Source organism: Pinus tabuliformis, chromosome 3_2 (assembly GCF_031772625.1).
Source record: "Pinus tabuliformis cultivar Carrire ecotype Pingquan chromosome 3_2, CPIR1, whole genome shotgun sequence".
Lineage (NCBI taxonomy): Eukaryota > Viridiplantae > Streptophyta > Pinopsida > Pinales > Pinaceae > Pinus > Pinus tabuliformis.
Window position 1 is genome coordinate 235,433,353 of NC_142302.1, and position 19,828 is coordinate 235,453,180.

The 19,828-nt window shown below is 34.6% G+C and overlaps 1 protein-coding gene across 8 annotated transcripts in view; it reads right to left on the reverse strand.

The window, feature by feature from the left end:
- Positions 1 to 2,996, reverse strand: part of LOC149180569 (uncharacterized) — a 38,890-nt gene extending 35,894 nt beyond the window's left edge. For all 8 annotated transcript variants that reach the window (XR_016256943.1, XR_016256941.1, XR_016256942.1 and 5 more), the window contains exon 1: positions 2,750 to 2,996. The gene's annotated coding sequence lies outside the window, so the exon portion shown is untranslated. The remainder of the gene's footprint in view (positions 1 to 2,749) is intronic.
- Between the last annotated feature and the right edge of the window lie 16,832 nt (positions 2,997 to 19,828).

A 19,828-nucleotide genomic window follows, 5' to 3' on the forward strand; every position in this document is an offset into this window, starting at 1 on the left:
AGGTAAAAAAACAAATCAAGCATATTTTATTTTTGTTTTTGTTTTTTATATATTCGAGTCGTTTGGGAATGCAGCATTTAAAAATTTAGGCGGAGAGCTCATGGCTTAAACATTTACATGTACGATCCAACATTTTACTCAAATATGTTCATGGATACAACGCAATGATTAATTCAAAAGAAAATAATAAGACATGGCTTCAAACTTAAAATTGGTATCTACACTACACTAGTAAAAAAGTGCCTTTAAATTTGTTATGGATCACTAAATTTTTTAAAGAAATATTTGCAAATTCTTTTTCTTACCTCTGTAACTTATATTAATGTAATTTTAGTAAAGGTTCACCCTATTGGTAAATATTATATCTTTTTGGTAAAATAGGAGACATATGTCAACACTTTTGGTAACATATGTAAACATATATATCTTTTTGCTATGGCAGCGGTCTTTTTGATTATATTTTTTTGATTATATATATTATTTTTTTATTATATAATATTTCCGCTCCCAATTAGCCGTTTCCTGGAAAATTTGGGGAAACCTCTAGCCGTTCCAGACACCCGTACCCAAGTTCCCAACATTGCCAAGTTCCAGAAACTCGTGCAACATAGCTTAAAATAGGATGAGTTGCATGAGCAGTTAACTCATGCTAACTCAATCAATCACAAAAACATCCCTTAATTAGAAAACTCACTAATTTTAATCATTCAAATTTCCTTTAAAAGAAGGAACAAAGGCACAAGTTCAATCATTATTTTGGTGAGCACAAGTTGTTGAGACTAAGCAATAGGAAGCACATGTTTGTGCGTGGAGCTTGTGAGAGGAGGAGTGTGCAAAAGAAGCTTGTGAACAGGTTGGTATAGGGCAACAGAGATTAACAGTCTTGCAAGTGTTTCAATCTTAGATCAAGCAAGAAAGGCAAGTGTGTCTTTCAAATTGAAACAACTGTATTTTGTAAGAGATCAATTGCTCATTTTTTTCTATCAATAAAATTCTCATCAAGCAGAGGGATTTTTCCAGTTGGGTTCCCTAGTAAAAAAAATTGTGTGACTATGTTTTATTTATGTTCCTGAATCCGCTGCAAAATGAGTAGAGAAATTTTGTGTTTGTAAGAAAAGAAAGTGTTTTTCAGATTGTTCTTATTAGCAGATCATAATTTCGTGGAAATTCTACAGGCAGCTTACAACACACTTGTTTATGTTATATTAATGACAAATAAAGATAGAATAGGGTCTCAAGCTTGCAAAATAGGCTATAATAGCTTTAGCGGGTACAATGTAATGGGTTCTTTCTATCAGTTTCAGGCCTTTTATTTGGACAATAAAATTAATGGTATGTCTTTGGTCCGGTTTCCCTTGTGACGGGAAAGTAAGCATAGAAAAATTGCCTGATGTTACTCATTTTGATATCATCTAATACAAATTTTCTACCTACCGTACAAAAATTACACAAAAAGCAAAAAAACAAAACAAAACAAACAAAAAAATAAACATTTTTTTAGATGATTTCAATTTGAGAGAAACTTTTAACTCTCCTCAAAACTCATTCTCCCATCCCCATCTCACAAATTTTTGCAACATAGCTATCTTTATTTCTTTCACAACTCTCATGGTGATACTTCAACACTTCCAACATCCACTCATTAGCCATTTATGCTCAGTAGTGAACATTTTTTTCCAAGTTACAAAATTTGGAAAAAGTGTACTCTCCCTGATTTTGAGGATGGTCAAACCCTAGAATCTTTAGGGTATATGGTCATTTAACAACAAATTCAAAGTTACAACAATATACTTAATATAAGCTCAATATATCACTTCTGGGGGTTGAACGTGGGTGAGGAGGATAACAATCATTCCTCCTCACAGCCGAGATAAACACAAATAACCACAACCAGTAGTGAATATATGTCAGATTAAATTAGATTTCCTCTGTAATAGGTGGTATTTTACATTCATTCTTGAATCCATTTAACATTGTCCTTATTTGCTCCTGTAGAATAATATATAGTACAACTTCTATTCCATTCAATCATTTCACAATTACTCGATTTCTCTTTGCATAACTATTCTTAAAATTTTAAATTGTTCTATTTGATAGGAAACCGATGAGTCCTCTTGCATTCTAGAGAATTTTCCCATTGACTTATCAAGGTTTTTGAAGTTCTATATAACTTGAACATTTAGAAGTTAAAGTTCTACTCAATGTTTCATAGATCTGATTTTAAAATAAATCTGTAATTCTAATTGCCATAAAAAAAATCTAGACCCTGGAGACCAATTCATTTTATTAAGATTGTCGAAGCTTCATATCTCAAGGATGAAGGGTTACTTGCTTTCAAATAATCCAAGCGCTAAGAATAAGTCAGGCTCTTCTATTTGCTAACCCCTAATTCACTCTCGGGATAGATATTCCCTTCTAGAGTATATAATTTAGGTAACAGAGTTCCCGTGATCCTTAAAGACTCACTTGGTATACACTGTTTACGGACTATGTACCAGAGAAAAGTTACAGTAATCAATCAGTCACTAATTGTGGTTGCCTTTAGCAATTTTACAAATTTGATCACAATTTATGTTCATCGATTCATGAAATTTCTTTTAATTGTCATTTTCCATAAAGAAATTTTAGAGCACATATTTATTGTCTGGTGCTTCGAAATGTCAATAAGGATCGATGATGGTGAAAATTTTGATTTGAAAAACCTGTGTGCAGGAAAAAAAAAAAGGTAAGTTGTTAGGGTAATTCTTACAAAGTCGTGCGCTTGGAACTCCAATCGACTGTGCATGCCCGCATGCCCCTAAAGAGTTTCCGAAGTATCATTCATTGAAATGACGGAAGAGAACACGGACATCTGGGTTAGGATCCAGAAGATCTTCCTCCTTCACTTTTCCCACCTATCTCCATCTCCAGTCTTCTTGTTCCTCTTTTCCGAATTTCTTCTTTCATTTCATTTCAGGCAATGTGTCTTGTACTGAGTCTTATTTTCCGTCGTTGTTATTCATTTGGCGGGATCTAATTTTAGATATTATTTTCCATCTTGGTTCCTCATTCCTCATTTGGCGCGATCTAATTTTAGATATTGATCCTCATTTGGCGCGATCTAATTTTAGATATTGATGCATCTCCTAGCACCCACTTGGTGCGCATCTCATAATCTAGTAGAAAATAATATACAATAATGCAAAATAAGAAGAGGGTTTCTTTATTCTTTGGACGCAAAAGAAAAAAATAGTAGTAAGAGCAGGGAATATACAATAATGTAAAATAGATGAAAACTAGGGAAATGGTTTCTTTAATCTTTGAACGCAAAAAATGGTAGTAAGAATTAGAAAATATACAATAATGCAAAATAGAAAGAAGTAATGCAAAATAGAAAGAAGGGCTATGATGAAAAAATGGGAAGATTACTTTTTAGATTTTTGGGATTAAGAAAATGTGAGTAATGCAATGTTACAAAATGGATATTTTAAATAGAATTTATCTTTTGGAAAATTGATTTAAATTTAAATGTTAATAAGATTGATATGTATTTATTTTTTATGTATTTAAATAATGAGATAGTAATATAAGTGATTTTATAGAGCATTAGATTTTGATGTGGGGTAAAAAAATATATATATATATATATATATATATATATATATATATATATATATTATTTTTTTATTAAACAAGTATTTTAATAGAAAGAACAATATGTTAATATGGGAAAGTTCAACTAGCTGTACCAATTTTATTGGGCATTTGGCTAGATATATGCTAGCAAGTGTTCAGTCCAAATCCCACTATGTCGATGTACTATTTTATGTCAATGAGTTTACTAGGGATGTTATCCAAGAATGTGGGGAATCATTTTTTAGGTTTCCTACCTGGTTTATCCTTGAAAAAATAAAAAAGAAAAGGACCACATGTCTTTAGTCTTAATAATAAACCAAGATCTTAACATGTGAGGATCTCCAAATAAGCAATAATATCTACCACAAATCTCATAGTAGGTCGAACAAGAGACAATAAAATGCCATTCAACTTCAAGGATCTTATTCATTAGCTTTCGTATACATTGGTCATAAGTTATTGATGATCAATATCCATTCTCAATTTGCAACGACAAACCCTAGATTGAACAAAATGAAAGTGAATGTTGTGAGAGTCACCCATGGCAATTCACGGTATGTTTTCATCACATTGAACTTAAGGGAATTGAGTTTGTGGCAAAAGAAAACCATTACTATAAATGCCAAGCAAGACAGACCCTTGAGAAAATTAAACGCCCTAATAATCTTGATAGAGATAGAGGGTTGTAGATAAGGGTTGTTTGGATTCCCTGAATCCACCAACAAAGAGATTTGACAAAGGGTTGATTGGATTCCCTTTCAGTTAAGCACCATGAGAAGTTGTGAAGAAAACTTAATACCTTTTAAAAGTCACACGAAGGAAACTTGGTAGTGGTACTAAGTGAACATTCCTTGATTGAAGTTGATACCATCTCCTTGTTACTGCCACTTTGCAAGACAAAGAAGAAATGTGAAATAGATGTGCAACCCACTAAAGAAGTTCGAAAGGTTATTTCAATATATATAAGTGGTTAGGTCATGCTACAAAAGGAGGTGTTTGCCCACTCCCATTTTGGATAATTTGTCAGCCTTTGAATTTAATTCCCTCTGAATGGGAGCAAATGATATGACCCTGAAGATTATAATCAGCTCCATAACTCTAATCATCCATTTATCCAATAGATAAGTGTTGAAGGAAATATAACATTTCATCCAATCTATAATAACCTTTGAATCCCCTATCACTTGTAAGTTTAGATTGTTGAAGTGACAATTAAAATGACTAACATAACAACTCATTTGTATTATTGTAGTACTTGTTAGGTAGTAGTATTTTTGTTCCTAGAATAAATTAGTCATTCACATTAGTCATTTTTAGTTGTATTATCTATTATCTAGTCATATATTTTAAACCAAGACTAAATTAGCCGTTTATGGTAGTCGTTTTAGTTGGGTCACTTAAGATTGCTCATTTTTGGTAGTATATCACTTGGAAAAGCTGTGATGACTAACTTTTTTAGTCACCTAGTCACTAATTTCCCCATTTTTTTACTAGTGCTTGCTGAAGCTCATCTAGATATTCTGGCAAGAAATCATCTATTGAGGGTAGTTGAACATGCTCTCCTTGATCATCAATCAAAGGAGGCTCAAACAATGTCAAATTCTCAACATTAACAACAAAGTATATTTGCATATAAGGAGGCAAATCAAGCTTAAATGCATTGTTACCAATCTTTTCCAGAATTTTAAAAGGACCATAACGGATTGGTTTAATATTTTTACCTTCCCCTTGAAGTCACTCTTTTCTAATATATAACCAAACTTTGTCTCCAACTTGAAATTTGTGATCAACCCGGTGTTTGTCATGCCTTGCCTTGTAGTTGCTTTGACTTTTCTCAAGCTATTCTTGCACTGTATTATGTATCAATTGAATTTGCTCTATGAACTTCCTTGCCTTATCGATATCACTGTGAACATCGATGGCGACATCTTTCTCAAAGATGCAGTCCAATGGCGATCTTGGCAAGTACCCATAACATGCCTCAAATGGTGATGTATTTGTGGAAGAATGCTTTGCCCTGTTTTATGCATGTTGTATGTAATGCAACTGTTCATCCCACAACTTGGGATGTTCGCTGCAATATCCTCTAAGAAGATGAATAAATGTTCGATTGACCACCTTGGTTTGTCCATCTGTTTGTGGATGAAAGGTTTACTCTTATTTAACTTTTTGTCCATCATGTCCCACAAATTTGACCAAAAAATCCTAACAAATCAAGAATCTCAATCACTTACAATAGAAGTAGGAAGACCAAAATGAGCTCAAATGTTTTGGAAGAAAAGATGAGCTGTTTGTTCAGCTGTAATTTTCTTTTTACATGGTGTTAGTATGCACATCTTGTTGAACCTGTCTACAACTACATATAAGTAATCATGACCTTTCCTTGACAATGGAAGACCTCCTACAAAATCCATTGAGATACTCTCCCATGGACGTGAAGGTACCGGAAGTGGAGTGTATAAACCAAGTTTCCTATTGCTAGGCTTACTTGTAGCACATAAAGAACATCCTCTTATGAAATGAGAAACATTATTCAACATGCGTGGACAATAATAATACCTTTTAAGATTCGCTATTGTCTTGCCTATACCAAAGTGTCCGACCACCAATGAAGTGTGTGCCTCCCTTATGATATTGTTTCTTTCTCCCTATGGAATACACAACTTTCCCAAGTGATACAACAAACTGTTATGTACATGATAATCCAACTCTTCAATTTTATTTCCTTAACTCAAGCTTGCATATACTTCCTGAGAGTCATTATCATTTGCATATTGTTCTATGTAACTTTCATGCAAAACAGAATTATGCTTGAGTAGAACATATGAATTTACAATAGACCTTGAAAGCATATCAGCTACCTTATTGTAGTTTCCATTTTTATACCTGATAACCAAATGAAATTGTTGGAAAAAAGCCATCCATCTAAAATGCCGTGACTGCTGCAACTTTGACTGTGACTGTAAATACTACAATGGTTGATGGTCGGTATGGATGATGGTCTCCTTCCCCATCAAATAGTGCTTCCATTTCTTAACACTTTGTACCAATGCATAAAGTTCTTTGTCATATGTGGGATAGTTAGTTACAGCTCCATTAAATATTTCAGAATGAAATGAAATGGGCTTACCATGCTGCAATAGAACTGCTCCCATGGCATAATTGCTTGCATCCGTTCGAATCTCGAATGGTTGTCTAAGATTCGGAAGTGCCAATACTGGTGCTGAACTTATCTTTTGCTCCAAAGCATCAAATGCTTTCTACTGTACATCTTCCTAATGGAAGACTTTCTTGACACTTGTCAATGCATGTAATGGAGCTGCAATGGAAGAAAAAATAGCAATAAGCTTTCTCCAATATTGTGTTGCCCCTAAAAAGATTCTTACCTCTGTAACTTGTTGAAATTTCACCTGTAGAACAAACCGATATATGCAATGTCCTAAAGCATAATACTTGTTCTACTTCTACAAAACATTAAGCGAAAGCATAATCGAATTCATGAGCAACATCAAGTAGAAACATGCATAACTGATCAAGAGAAATAATCACACATAACACAAGATATATCCAGGGGAAAGCACTAGCATAAATCCCCAACCATGTATTATCAATCAAGTGGAAATCCTCTTCACAATACAAAAAGAATTAGCTCTCAAGCTATTCAGTTCTCTATGAACTATGAAGATATGAAGATATGTCTCATGAACCAACCAAGCCCCGTATATAAAGTCTTTACCTATGGTCCAATCCCTATTTCCTTGCGCAGTTTGCTTAGGAAATAATAGCAAAAGCATATGCAATTAATTCCAAACATACCAAGTTAACCTATGGTCTAACTACGCAATCCTTGAGGACACTAGTTCCTCAATCATGCAAAAACTACTTACTAGAAGTAGTCAAGCATCTGTTAGTACACTGTCCCACATCTGATCTCAACTGGGTCTCTGACAGAACTGACATGCAACAGTTATCCATGAGTGAATCCTCGGTTATCTAAAATAATAGTTGTCACATGTTTGCAAGCATTAACAAACTATATTTTATTATTTTAACAACTTGTTAAAATAATCTAACTGGACTTGACTAGTTAGAACTAAGTCAACTGATTCTCTCATTATAGAACTCATACTTATTCCCTCAATCAGTGGATGAAATTAAGGATAAATTCCTCAATCAGTGGGACAACTCATGTGCATGCTCACAAAGACTTCAAATTCGAATTTCCTTAACTAATTAACTCAACTGAATTAATTAATTAATATTTGCAACTGTTGTTAAGACCAAAATTAATTTTACTTCCTATAGATAGACTAGCGATTGTTATAAATAGGAAGGGACCCAGAAATGCTATTTTTAGAACTTTATATTTTTAGCAGTTTCACCTCTCACCCAATGTGGCCAATGACCTCACTGGCCAAAGTACTATTTTTAGACATGCTATTTTTAGCACATTCTAAATTTAGCATTTCTTGTTGCACATTTTTCAACATAACTGTATTGGGCTTGGGCAAATTCAGAATGACCGCAACCTTAGAGGGGACATCTTCAGCTCACCTCCTCCAACAATGTATCCCAAATACACTAAAGAAGTCTTGCCAAATTCAAACTTTGACATCTTTAAAAACAATTGATATTTTCTCAAGACATCAAGTACTTTGTTTACATGCATGACATTTTCATCTCTTGACTTGCTAAATATGAGGATATCATTTAAGTAGACAATGACAATATCATATAGAAATGGTCTAAATACATCATTTATTACCCTCATGAAAGTAGCTAGAGCATTTGTAAGACCGAAAGGCATAACAAGCCACTCAAACAATCCTTGTTTAGTTTTAAATGTAGTTTTCCAAATGTCTTCTTTAGTTATCCTAACTTGATGATAACCACTTCGTAAGTCTAACTTAGTGAAATAATTTTCATACATCAACTGATCAAGCAAATCATCAATTCTTGGGAGTGGATAACGGTTCTTTATTGTGATTTTGTTCAGTGCACGGAAATCCACACACATGCTTCAATTTCCATCCTTCTTTGGCACCAAGACAATGGGCGAACCACATGGCGAATTAGATGGGAGTATGATACCTTTGTTCAAAATTCTTGAATTTTCTTTTTGATTTCCAAGCTCTCCATAATAGACATGTGATACATGCCAATGTTTAGAAGTGGAACATCCTGTTGCAACTGAATCTCATGCTTAATTCCCCTATTGGGAGGTAACCCCTTTGGTTCCTGAAACATCTCGCCATGCTTGCTTACCACATCAAACAAATCAAATTTCAATTTATCATCACAACCTTCAAAAGATTCATAATCAATATCATTCTTTTTCTTGATCATGAGAAGCACAAAATTTTTACTTGCATTTACTAGTCTCTTCATCTGCCCTGCATTAACCAAAGAAATATTCAGCTTTTTGCGATGGGCTCTCACAATGTACTCCATCCCATTCTTGAGCAATATCTATTTGTTGTCATGATAATAAAACACTGCTTTTCTATCATACAAATAAGGACTACCCAAAATGATTCCTGAGATGTCAAGTGGAACTTTATCTAACTCAACTTCATCAATGAACTCTATGCCTCAAAGCTCATTCTTCACATTCAATCTTGGAACTCTAGCATTCTTGAGGAATCTAGGAACCTTTGGGACAGTTGATGCAACTTTTCCGGGTAAGTTTTGCTTTTCATGTTTTGTGCTACTTTTTCTGTCGCTTTTTATTTCTCAGCTTGTATAGTGTTGTTTTCCTTGTTTTATTGAACAACTGTTGACGTTTTAATGTGTTTTAACTTATAGAAGTTTTGTTTCGAGTTTTTCATTGCATTCCCCTAGTGTCGCATGCATAACATTGTTTTTGCATTGATAGTCACTGTTGCGGTCCCTCTCTTCATGAGCTTCATTGTTTTCCCGTTTAACTTATTTTTTGCACTTGCTTGAATTGCATGCATGTATGCACGCAAATTCAGTGCTTAACATTTTTAGGTTTCCCTTGGGTAGATCCTGGCTACCTTGGCCCAAATCTTGTTTCTCCCAGCATGCTCTACGCATTCCTGTCATTCAAGCCTCTGCCTTGCCTCCATGAATTGAGTAGAGGCTACCCACATTGGCTCCCAACTATGATCTACACAATCCTGGGAGGCATTGCCCCAGTCCTGCCCACTAGAACTATGCAATGCGCAGTTCCATCCAGCAACCCAACCTGACTGATCTGCCATTAATAAGTTTCAATCAGTAGTTAGCCTCACTAGACTGTGCATTATGCAGTTCCAGTTAGCAGTGAGCGTCACTAGCAGTTGAGACTGCGTAATGCACAGTTCCAGCTGACAATCTCCCAACAATCTTGCCCACCAGTCCCTAGTTTATTTCCTGATTGATTCTCGATTTTCTTTATGTTTTTAGCTAAAATTTTCTTGCCATGAGTGTCTTCTTTGTCTCCATGTACCACAGGTTATTGAGCAGCTTCTCAGCAGTATAGGTATCATGGCCTCCAAGAGAGCTGGATCAAAAGACATAGTTGAAAGAAGTATTGGAGATGTGGTGGAGAAAGGGTCTATGAGCTTGCACGTGTACACAGACATACACCTATTCATTGAGAAAGACATCAAGATCACATGGCAAGAAAACAACACTATTTTCACAGGTAGCTTTGAGGAGAATCTGGAGGACCGAAAAATCTATGTAAATATTCATAAGTCAAGATTATACAAGGTTGTATGCAGGTATCCCACCTTCCCATGCACAGATGTGATCCACTGGATTGTCTCACATATTTATCCTAAGACGATGATACTGAGAAGTGTCAATGGAGTAGATATTTCTTCCTTCAGGATGAAATATTATCAACAAATGTACCATTTTCCACAATCGGTGAACAGGATGGATGCACCATTCTACACTCCCAACAATAGCGCGAACACAAGAGACATCTTGAAGCGTTGGGTAAGGAAGCCATCAAAGTTCAGGAAGACACCCAACTAGATATACAATATGAAGACACTTAGGAAGGCTTACCAATTATTGGTCATCTTTGCATGCCACTTGTATGGCCAAGGGAGTACAGAGACCTTCCCGAAGAGTTGGGTTGCTATGTTGGATCAACTGGCAAGTGAAGGGAAACCTTTCAACTAGTCTGACATGTTGGCTCTCCATATGAAATTGCATGTATCCAATGCCTAGAGTCCGCCCAAGGATCAACAAGAAAGAGTCTTCATGTTTGCATACCTACTCGATGGAATCTGTGCCCGTCAAAAATTTCTTGGCATGGATTAGGCATGGACACCTTCAAAGAATGTTGTGAACATATATTGCAAGTTTCTCTCATAATGAAACTCTTGAGGATTCATGGCTAGACTATCTGACAACTTCATTTCCCCTCTCTACATGATGATCTTTAAACAATATCTACCTTGCATGTCCCAGGTAGCAATGGAGGCATTGTTGAACATTGTAGATTGGTACGCCTCAACCGATGGAACCTTCATCAGTATGTACAGTGCGGAGAAAGCTCTGCATGTGTTGCCGAAGTTTTCCACAGACAAGACGGTCATAAAGGAGGTTGCATACAACATCTCGACGAGGTTATCATCTGGATTTCACAAGAAGAAGAAAGCACCATGGTCTATGATGCCTTTGCGAATTGGGTTGTACGGGATCGGGAGTTTGAAAGAAGCGAATGTAGAGGTCGAGGACTTCAAGAAGTTTAAGTTTTGCACCAAGAGTTTCAATTTGTATGATCCACATGGATTATGCAAGGTCCACTATGCAATAGTGTATTATTCTTGGAACCCCGGGGCATGTCATTGGCCAGAGGAAGACCCATGGAGATATTTTTATAACTCCTACAGGCTCAATGAACCAGACAACACAGCAGTAGATTGGCTAGCAGCACCACAGGAAGCAACAAAGACAGCAACAGCAAGCAACAAACCTGCACAAGACAAAGGCAAGAGGAATATTGTCGAAAGTGTAGAGGCGAAGCAAAGCTACAAGTTTAAGGAAGATACATTGGTTGAAAGAGCATATTTGGACATAGAAGCAAAGAGGCGACATCGCGACAGGAGAGCAGCACAGAAAATGAGAGATAAGCAAAGGCTGGAAGAGATGGAGAGGAATTTGTAGGAAGTAGAGTAGAATCTCAAAGAAGAAGAAAGATGTGTACAAAAGAGAGAAGGAAGTGCAGTCGAAACATGAACAGGAGGAAGTGCAAGGCGCACAGATGGCACAAACTGCGTTGATACAAGTTGAAGACTTAGAACCAGTAGCAGATGAGGAACAAGGTGAGAAGCCGTAGGAACAAGAATTTACTTAGCAAGATGAACCGATAGTAGAGCAAATGGACATGGAGATGGAGCATCTAGAACAGGATCAGGACACCAACCTCATGCCAAAAGCAATTGAGGTCACCCCACTACTTCACCAGCTCCATCAGCAGAGCATGTCCCAAGTGAGCAAGGGGATATTGTTCTCCTTGAGGATAATCCAGGAACAGATGTGTACAACATAGCCTTTGATGAGTCACAACACAAAGTTGTACAAGTACGTAGAGTGCAAACATGAGGATGCCTCACCTGCGCACTTTGAATAAGGGGTGATTGTGTCATATATGCGAAGACATCCAAATGCCTTGGCTGATGCTACAAAGGCTTATATCGAAGCCACAAGATCAAGTGTTAAGTTATTGATAACAAAAAACGAGTGCATGGCTAAGGAATTGCAAACAGCTAGGCAGAGAGAGGAACAATTAATAGGATCCGCTAGAGCAGAGATGAAGAAAGTGATATTAATTGAAGTATCGTCTCTTGAGGCAGTCATGCAGAGACTGTATGATAGGTTCGTCACTGTGCATAAGGCAGTTGTCCATCTACATGGTCATCAGCAACACTGCATCAAGATAGTGCGAACACTCACAGATATACATGTCATTGTTGATCATGTACAAACATGGATAATGAGGTACAAGGGAGCCCTGCTTCACTTGCACAAGATGATGAAGTCGTAGGTAGAGTTGGACAAAGCACACATCTGGAGCCTGATCTAGAACTATGAGGAACTCCCGCTACTCATCACCAATATTGAGGCTCTTTATGCATGGTTGTACAAGAGTTTGGATGTCGTGGTGAGAAAGTATGACATCCCCTCAATTGGAACGCTTACCGAGGCCAAAGAGAAGAACCAAGTCCGACTGGAGTTCGATGCTTACTTTTATCAGTTGATGCTCATGGCCACCAACACATATTTGCAAGTTAGCAAAGAGAACATGCGGATGTATATTGTCGGTCTGGACTTGTTGAGGATTAAGATGCACATGCTACAAGACGAGTTGGATAAAGGTTCCAAATTAGTATACCCTGAAGCAATGGAGGCAAGAATTCGTTTCCATAAAGACATCATTAAAGAGTACACAGACACCATTTCACACTACCAAGCATGGTATTAGTTCATCATCGAGGATCACGAAGAGGATGTTGATGAGTTGGTCTTTGCACAGTCGTCTAAGTCTTAGTGTTGTCTTGTCTGGCTATCTCAAGCCCATTTTTATCCCACATGGGTATATGTGGAAAATGTATTTTTGCAAAATGATGTAAAGTGAAATTCCAAGTGTCGTTAGTGGAATGCAAATAGTCACATGTAATGTAACGAGTTATATAATGAAGTTGAAGAGTCATGAGGGTAGTCCAAGAGTCATAAAGGGGAATTTCAAGGGCCACCCCACCCTTTGTTATAAATAGAACCTCATAACTCATAGAACAGGATTTTGGGGGCCAATATTTTGCTAAGCATCGCCTAGAGAGGGCTTGGAGTGTATTGTGACGAGCCTTGGCTTCTCCACAGTGCAGAGTGAGTACATCTCCTTGGAGGAGCAGGTGATGTTGACTATAACGTTCCATTATTAGGGCTAGTGGTTGTCATGGTTGTATGCATGGATGGAAATTTCACTTTATATAATATAACAAAGTCTACACATTTTCATGCATATGTTGTTATTGTAGTTGGAATATTCTGGTTACTTTAGCAAGGTATGATATTTAACTTACGCATTCATATATGAACTAATTTTTATATGATTGTATGAATCTTGTTGGAATTGTGTTGTTGGTTTAACCCATCACCCTGGATTGTGGACTATTCAGCTTCCAACCCGTGATGTCATTTTGCTCATGTGTTCCTTTAGGGCTACGTACTATTATAGGCTTCTAAGGGACACACTTCCTTTTCCCCTTTGTGTGTTAGAACCTCCCCATGCATCTCTCTTGACTTGCCACAAGGTCACACACTTTCTTCCAACAAATATATCACGCTTACCTCTTAGCGCTATCAGTGTTAAGGTATAGATTTACTACCCATTGGTGGGACTCCTACTCCCTGCCTGAGGTCTAGTTGGGACTTCTTACCAGGGATATCCCCTGACATGTTGGCAGGTCCAACACTTTCAACATGAAGGCTACTCCTTGAGCCTAATCAATATAGGTTAAGCATGTCATTTTAGGGAATTGAACCTGGGTGGTGAGGAAGTTAACAACCCACAACCACTTGGTCTACCCTTACTTGATTATCATGTTGTTCATTTACTACAAACCAAAAGTTGATTTTGGTACACTTTCCATCAGATGAAATTAGCTAAACTAAAACTTGGAAAAATGTGCACTAACGTATAGAGGCACCTTCTTCTCACTAACTATAGTTATCTCTAATGGCGAAGATCCACCAATTTTGAGGTTTGAATCTGTGAACATTAAGGTAAAACTAATGTAGGACTAAATTACATGAAACTTCCACATGTTATTTCATTATAATTATGTGATTGTAAGTAAATATTACAAAGAAACAATTATTCCATTAAAATCAATGTAAGACATCCACAAGTAAACCACATCAGAGTAAGGTAATCTTCAACTTAGTTGCATATTGCAAGACAGAACATTGAGCTTTGATATCACCATTACACATGGCAGTAGCTTTCATTCTATGTAGCAGTGTAGTGCTTTTCTTGAATCCTAACATAATACCACATCGCCAAAATATTTTTCCGCCGCCACAACTACATGTGTGCTCTATGAGTAGAGCAATTTTTAATGTAGTAGGCTATTCAATTCCAACACTGCACATTAGTACAAGCACCTAAAAATCACAAGAAACTCATTGGTTATGTGAGCATTAGAAATTTTGATGTCTAAAATGGGCCACCTAAGGAATATTATAAAATAATAGTGGAAATAATAAAATAATATTAGATTAAATCATCATATTTTAGAGGGGAAAAATAAAAAACTACTTTTTCAACTCGTATTTTCAACTTTTATCCATACAGTTTTACTCAAATTTTGAGTGGGGGAACTCGTTGGATGCATAATTTAATTCCTCATCCAAGGAGTACCCATGTTACATACTTTCAATGGACCATGCTACGATAACAATGAGAAATACATGAAAAACGTGATTGCAATCATGTTTTTTCATGTATTTCTCATTTTTCGTGTAGCAGGGTCCATCGAAAGTATGCAACATGGGTACTCCTTGGATGGTGAATTAAATTTTGCATCTAATGAGTGTTCATGCTCGATATTTGAGTAAAAATGTTGGGAGATAAGCTGAAAAAAGTAATTTATTTATTTATTTTTAATCTTTTTACTTTTTTTACTCGAAAAATGGTGAATCATTCCCCATGGTTGACATAATCATCTTGAATCCTCTTGGTTATTATAAAGTTGATTCTCGTTGTACATTTTTGTTTTAAAATTTCTCTAATGAAAGCAACCATATACAAGTATGGAAACCAAATCAACTAAAAAGTATTATTTTGGCTCAAAGAAAGATCGACATGCACCCCTCTTTGAAACATTCATACACGAGTGGAAATGGTCGGGGATTCTATTGTTTGAAAGAGAATAAAACAACCCAAAATACGAAGAGCTAATCCACAATCACTTAAAATTAATAAGGTTCAGTTTGGCTTGCTTCTCCATTAATTAACAAGAAACTCGACATCAACTAATTCTGGCATTGATTGATATTTAGGGTACACGTTACGAAAGAACCTACTGAAGGATTGAGCAAGCGAAGTTGTGCGTTGGTCTCTCCTCTTTAGCTGTCTCTCCCATCTAAAATTTGTAGATGATACCCTTACAAGCTTCAGTCAATGGTGATCACTCTAATATTTTTCTAGTTCTGCCACTATCCATGCTCGAATTCATTGTTCTAAAGATTAGAAAGGTATCCTATAATACACAGTTTGTATGGTGCATGAAACAATCCCTACAATTATGATGATTTATTAATTGACTTTTAAGTGGCAAAAGGGAGAGATTACATGTGCAAAAATATGGTATCCAAGTTGATCTCGCAAATACTAAATCCATCCTCATAGAAGAAACGTTGTATATTTGGCAATAAGAGATAGGCTAAGAGCACTGGGTCGCCAATTCGATTCTTATATCAGTTAGATTCACGCTGGAGCATAGTTCTACTAACCTGATTCCATAAGAGAAAAGTGAAATAGGAGCCCGATGTAGTTTCCCTTGCCCAGTTCCCATACTCTCTTGAGGACGAGTACAAGCTAAATATTAATATGTAGGGACCTTTTTAGATAGATTGGATGAAGAGAACTGGGATGCACATGAACAAGTGTTTCCTTATGAGTTTTGGTCACAATCAACCATCTAGACGGGAACTCGAGTGTAGCTTGTAAGGAGAGGGTTCAATTTTCGTGGTCAGTGCCATAGTCGTAGTTCTTGATCGAGACCTAGTAGAGCCCAATGTAGAGATATAGGAAGCATCGGCAGACCCTTTGTGCGGGGAATGTATACAAAGTGCAGAGGTGGCTTTGAACTCCGCACAATGAAATCCACCTCTGCTATTATGATCTCCTGCATCAATAGATGATGATGGAAAATTCTTTAGTATATCCGAAAGCTTTTCTCAACAAGTGGTCTTTCTTTAGTCTCACGATATGCAGCCTACGAGTTTGGATTTGGTTTAATTTTATGTAAGAGAAGGTAGGGTAATGTGTTTTCACAGCCAGTCTGGGTACATATTCATGTATAATGCAAAAAATGGCAGATTCTCGAAACAATTGGAAAAAAGCTAATCCAATCGATTTCCAAAAAAGGGTACAGATGAACAATGTCGTACAACGGAGATCCTATAATTATTTCTAACTCGTTGCAATTGACATGGAGGACAGGAGCAAAACTGCTTGTAAGCTTAGAAATTTTAGTGATTTATAAATTTAGGTAAAACATGGCCTTTATCCGTTGATACAGTTTAATCAATGGAAGTTGAACTGAAATTCAAAAGGATGTGATATGGGTTCATCAATCAATAGAGATTGATTTCTATAGCCAATAAATATCCATGTAGGGAAGGGAGGCACATTAATCATAGGTATGGAAAACCATGATTTTATAGAATGTATGTTCGTTTAAGGAATTTTGTGATAAATGAAAATAAAATTTCTCAAATCTCAGTCGATGCCAAGAAATTCCATGCCAATGAATTCAGCTGCTTTTACATGTGGCGACATGGAAAATATGCACATCTTAAAACTCGTTTCATTGTGATTAAGTATAAATTGTTAAAGTTAGAACTTTCTTGTGACTTTCTTCCTCCGCACAACCCACCCCTACCTCGTAAAGGACTTGCTTCCTCTGCATAAGAAAGCTTCACACAATTTTTTAGCCCCCCGCCTACGTAAAGGACCAGCAACTACGTCAATTTTGGCATCAGTGGGAAAATCAATAGCATAACATTGACAATGTCAATGTTAGTGTCAAAGCACTCGCTGAGGAAATGACCACTCACAAATTTAGTATTCTTTTTTAAATTATTTGTCAGGCACTGACAAATACCAAAAATAAAACACCCTCCACCAGGGGAATTATGTCCCATTAGAGCTTGCTCAACCAATCGAAAATAAAAAATAGGATTTGCAAAAAAATAGGAAAATATATTTGGATTTATGAGAAAATAGAAATATTAAGCATTTTCTACCAACTTTGGTTAAAATTGCAATAAACTCGAGAAAATATTGAAAGTCAAGGTGTGTTATAGTCCCTCGCAAGGTAGAGACTAATACCAATCTTACCAAAAATTATATCACCAAATTTCATATATATATATATATATATATATATATATATATATATATATATATATATATTAAATAAAAATAATTTATATTTATATTTAATATTAACAAATAACTCAATCTATACCATATTTATAAAATAAATTATATCTATTTCAATAATTAGATAAATTTAAATTATAACATCATCAATATTGAAATAGCCACTAAATTTCACATCACAGAGTGCCTTAATATTACACCATATTACAGTCTATTATATGCCCTATGGGGATATAATATTTAAACAATTAAATTAATTAATTGAAATTGTTTTCTTCGTGATAATATTTGACCAATTAAATTAATTAATTGAAATTGTTTTCTTCGTGATAGGTGTGTTTGTTTTGATAAAAAATTTAGAAAAGTGTGTTTGTTTTGAGATAATTTTTTTAGAATTTTAATTTAATTATTAATAACTATTAGGTAGATGATATGGATTTAGTGTTAATCATATATTAAAAATTTATACTTATCTAAAAAATATTTATGTCCTTTTATTAAATTGATTAATTAAAAAAACTAGTATAAGAACAAGTGTCATATAAAATCACTTATGGCTTTTTAGACATATAGTAATGATAAGTTGTGGTATTAGTAAATGATATTGTAACAAACTCTATTTACATGTTAAAAAAAATCATGGTAAAGTGGGAACGAATATCAATGGTTAAGAATCTTATTACATGTTTTTTAAATGTATATATGTTTTACTTATATATTAATCTTTTTATAATTAATAATAATTATAACAACTTAAAATAAAGTTTTAATTTAGTTATAATTTTAGCAATGTGAAATGTATTTTGAAGTGTTTTGATCCCTATCATGAATTAATGCTTAATGTTACCAACCATTTAATTTATGTGGTTTCATTAATATATATGTGTATTTATTAATATGTGTATGTATATGTTAATTAGTTATTTAATTCATTTGAGCATGTGATTATTTTCTTGTATTATGGACTATTTTTTTTCTCTTTCAATACTAATTTATAATATATAAAATATTTATTTATAATTAAATAAAATAATTTGTAAATTTAAATAATAGCTTTCAAAAATATTATTATTAAAAATTAAAATTATTTTTATTATTATTAATAAAATTTAATTATCAAAATTTAAATAAAATGATATTTATATTATATTAGAAAAAAATATGATATTTATATTGTAAATTTATAATAGCTAAATATTTTTTAAAGTTAGAGTTGAGTAAAATGGAATGTTATTTAAAGTTTGAATTAATATTTTGAGATATTATTAAAATTAGTTTAAATATAGGTGTGATATTAGAGAGTTTTTTATGGCTTTAGAGAAATCAAATTTTAGAATATTCATGGGTAGATGTTTATGGTTTATTCTAAAGCATTTTTTTTACCAAATAATTTCAGGTCTCTTTTCTTATTAAGTTAAGTGACTTTTTTTAACAATTTAAACTATCTTCTATGAGAGACAAAGTTTTCGATAATCTCTTGAATCATATTAAGAAGGTATCAAAAAATATCTCAAAGATGAGTTTCAAGCACATTCTAAGGGATAATAACTTGGAAGTAGACGAATGTGCCAACCAAGGTTGCAATTTGAAGTTTGGAGAGTTGATGGTTAATGGTCAGTTAAGACCATCCTCCATCGCTTAGTGGATTAAGCATGAATCTTGTGTTCAAGCATCAATCCATCAACTCTAATGTTTGTGTTCAAGTATCAATCCATCAACTCTAATGTAAGTGTCTCGACCTGAATGATCTAGTAGATCTAGGGAAATGTGTTGTAATCAAGAATTATATTTGAAATAGGCTATATATATCGCAAATTTTGTTTAATAATAAGACTCTATTGACAGATTGTATTCCTCTTAAAAGGATAATTTTGGTTTAAAAGTGTGCAATACTAAAAATAAAAGAAAATCCTAATATAACTCTTGATTTATAAATGAGATCCCAACACAAATTTTGCAATTAATACAAATATTCTCATTATCATTAGAATATATATATATATATATATATATATATATATATATATATATATATATATATATTTGCAATTAATACAAATATTCTTATTATCATTGGAA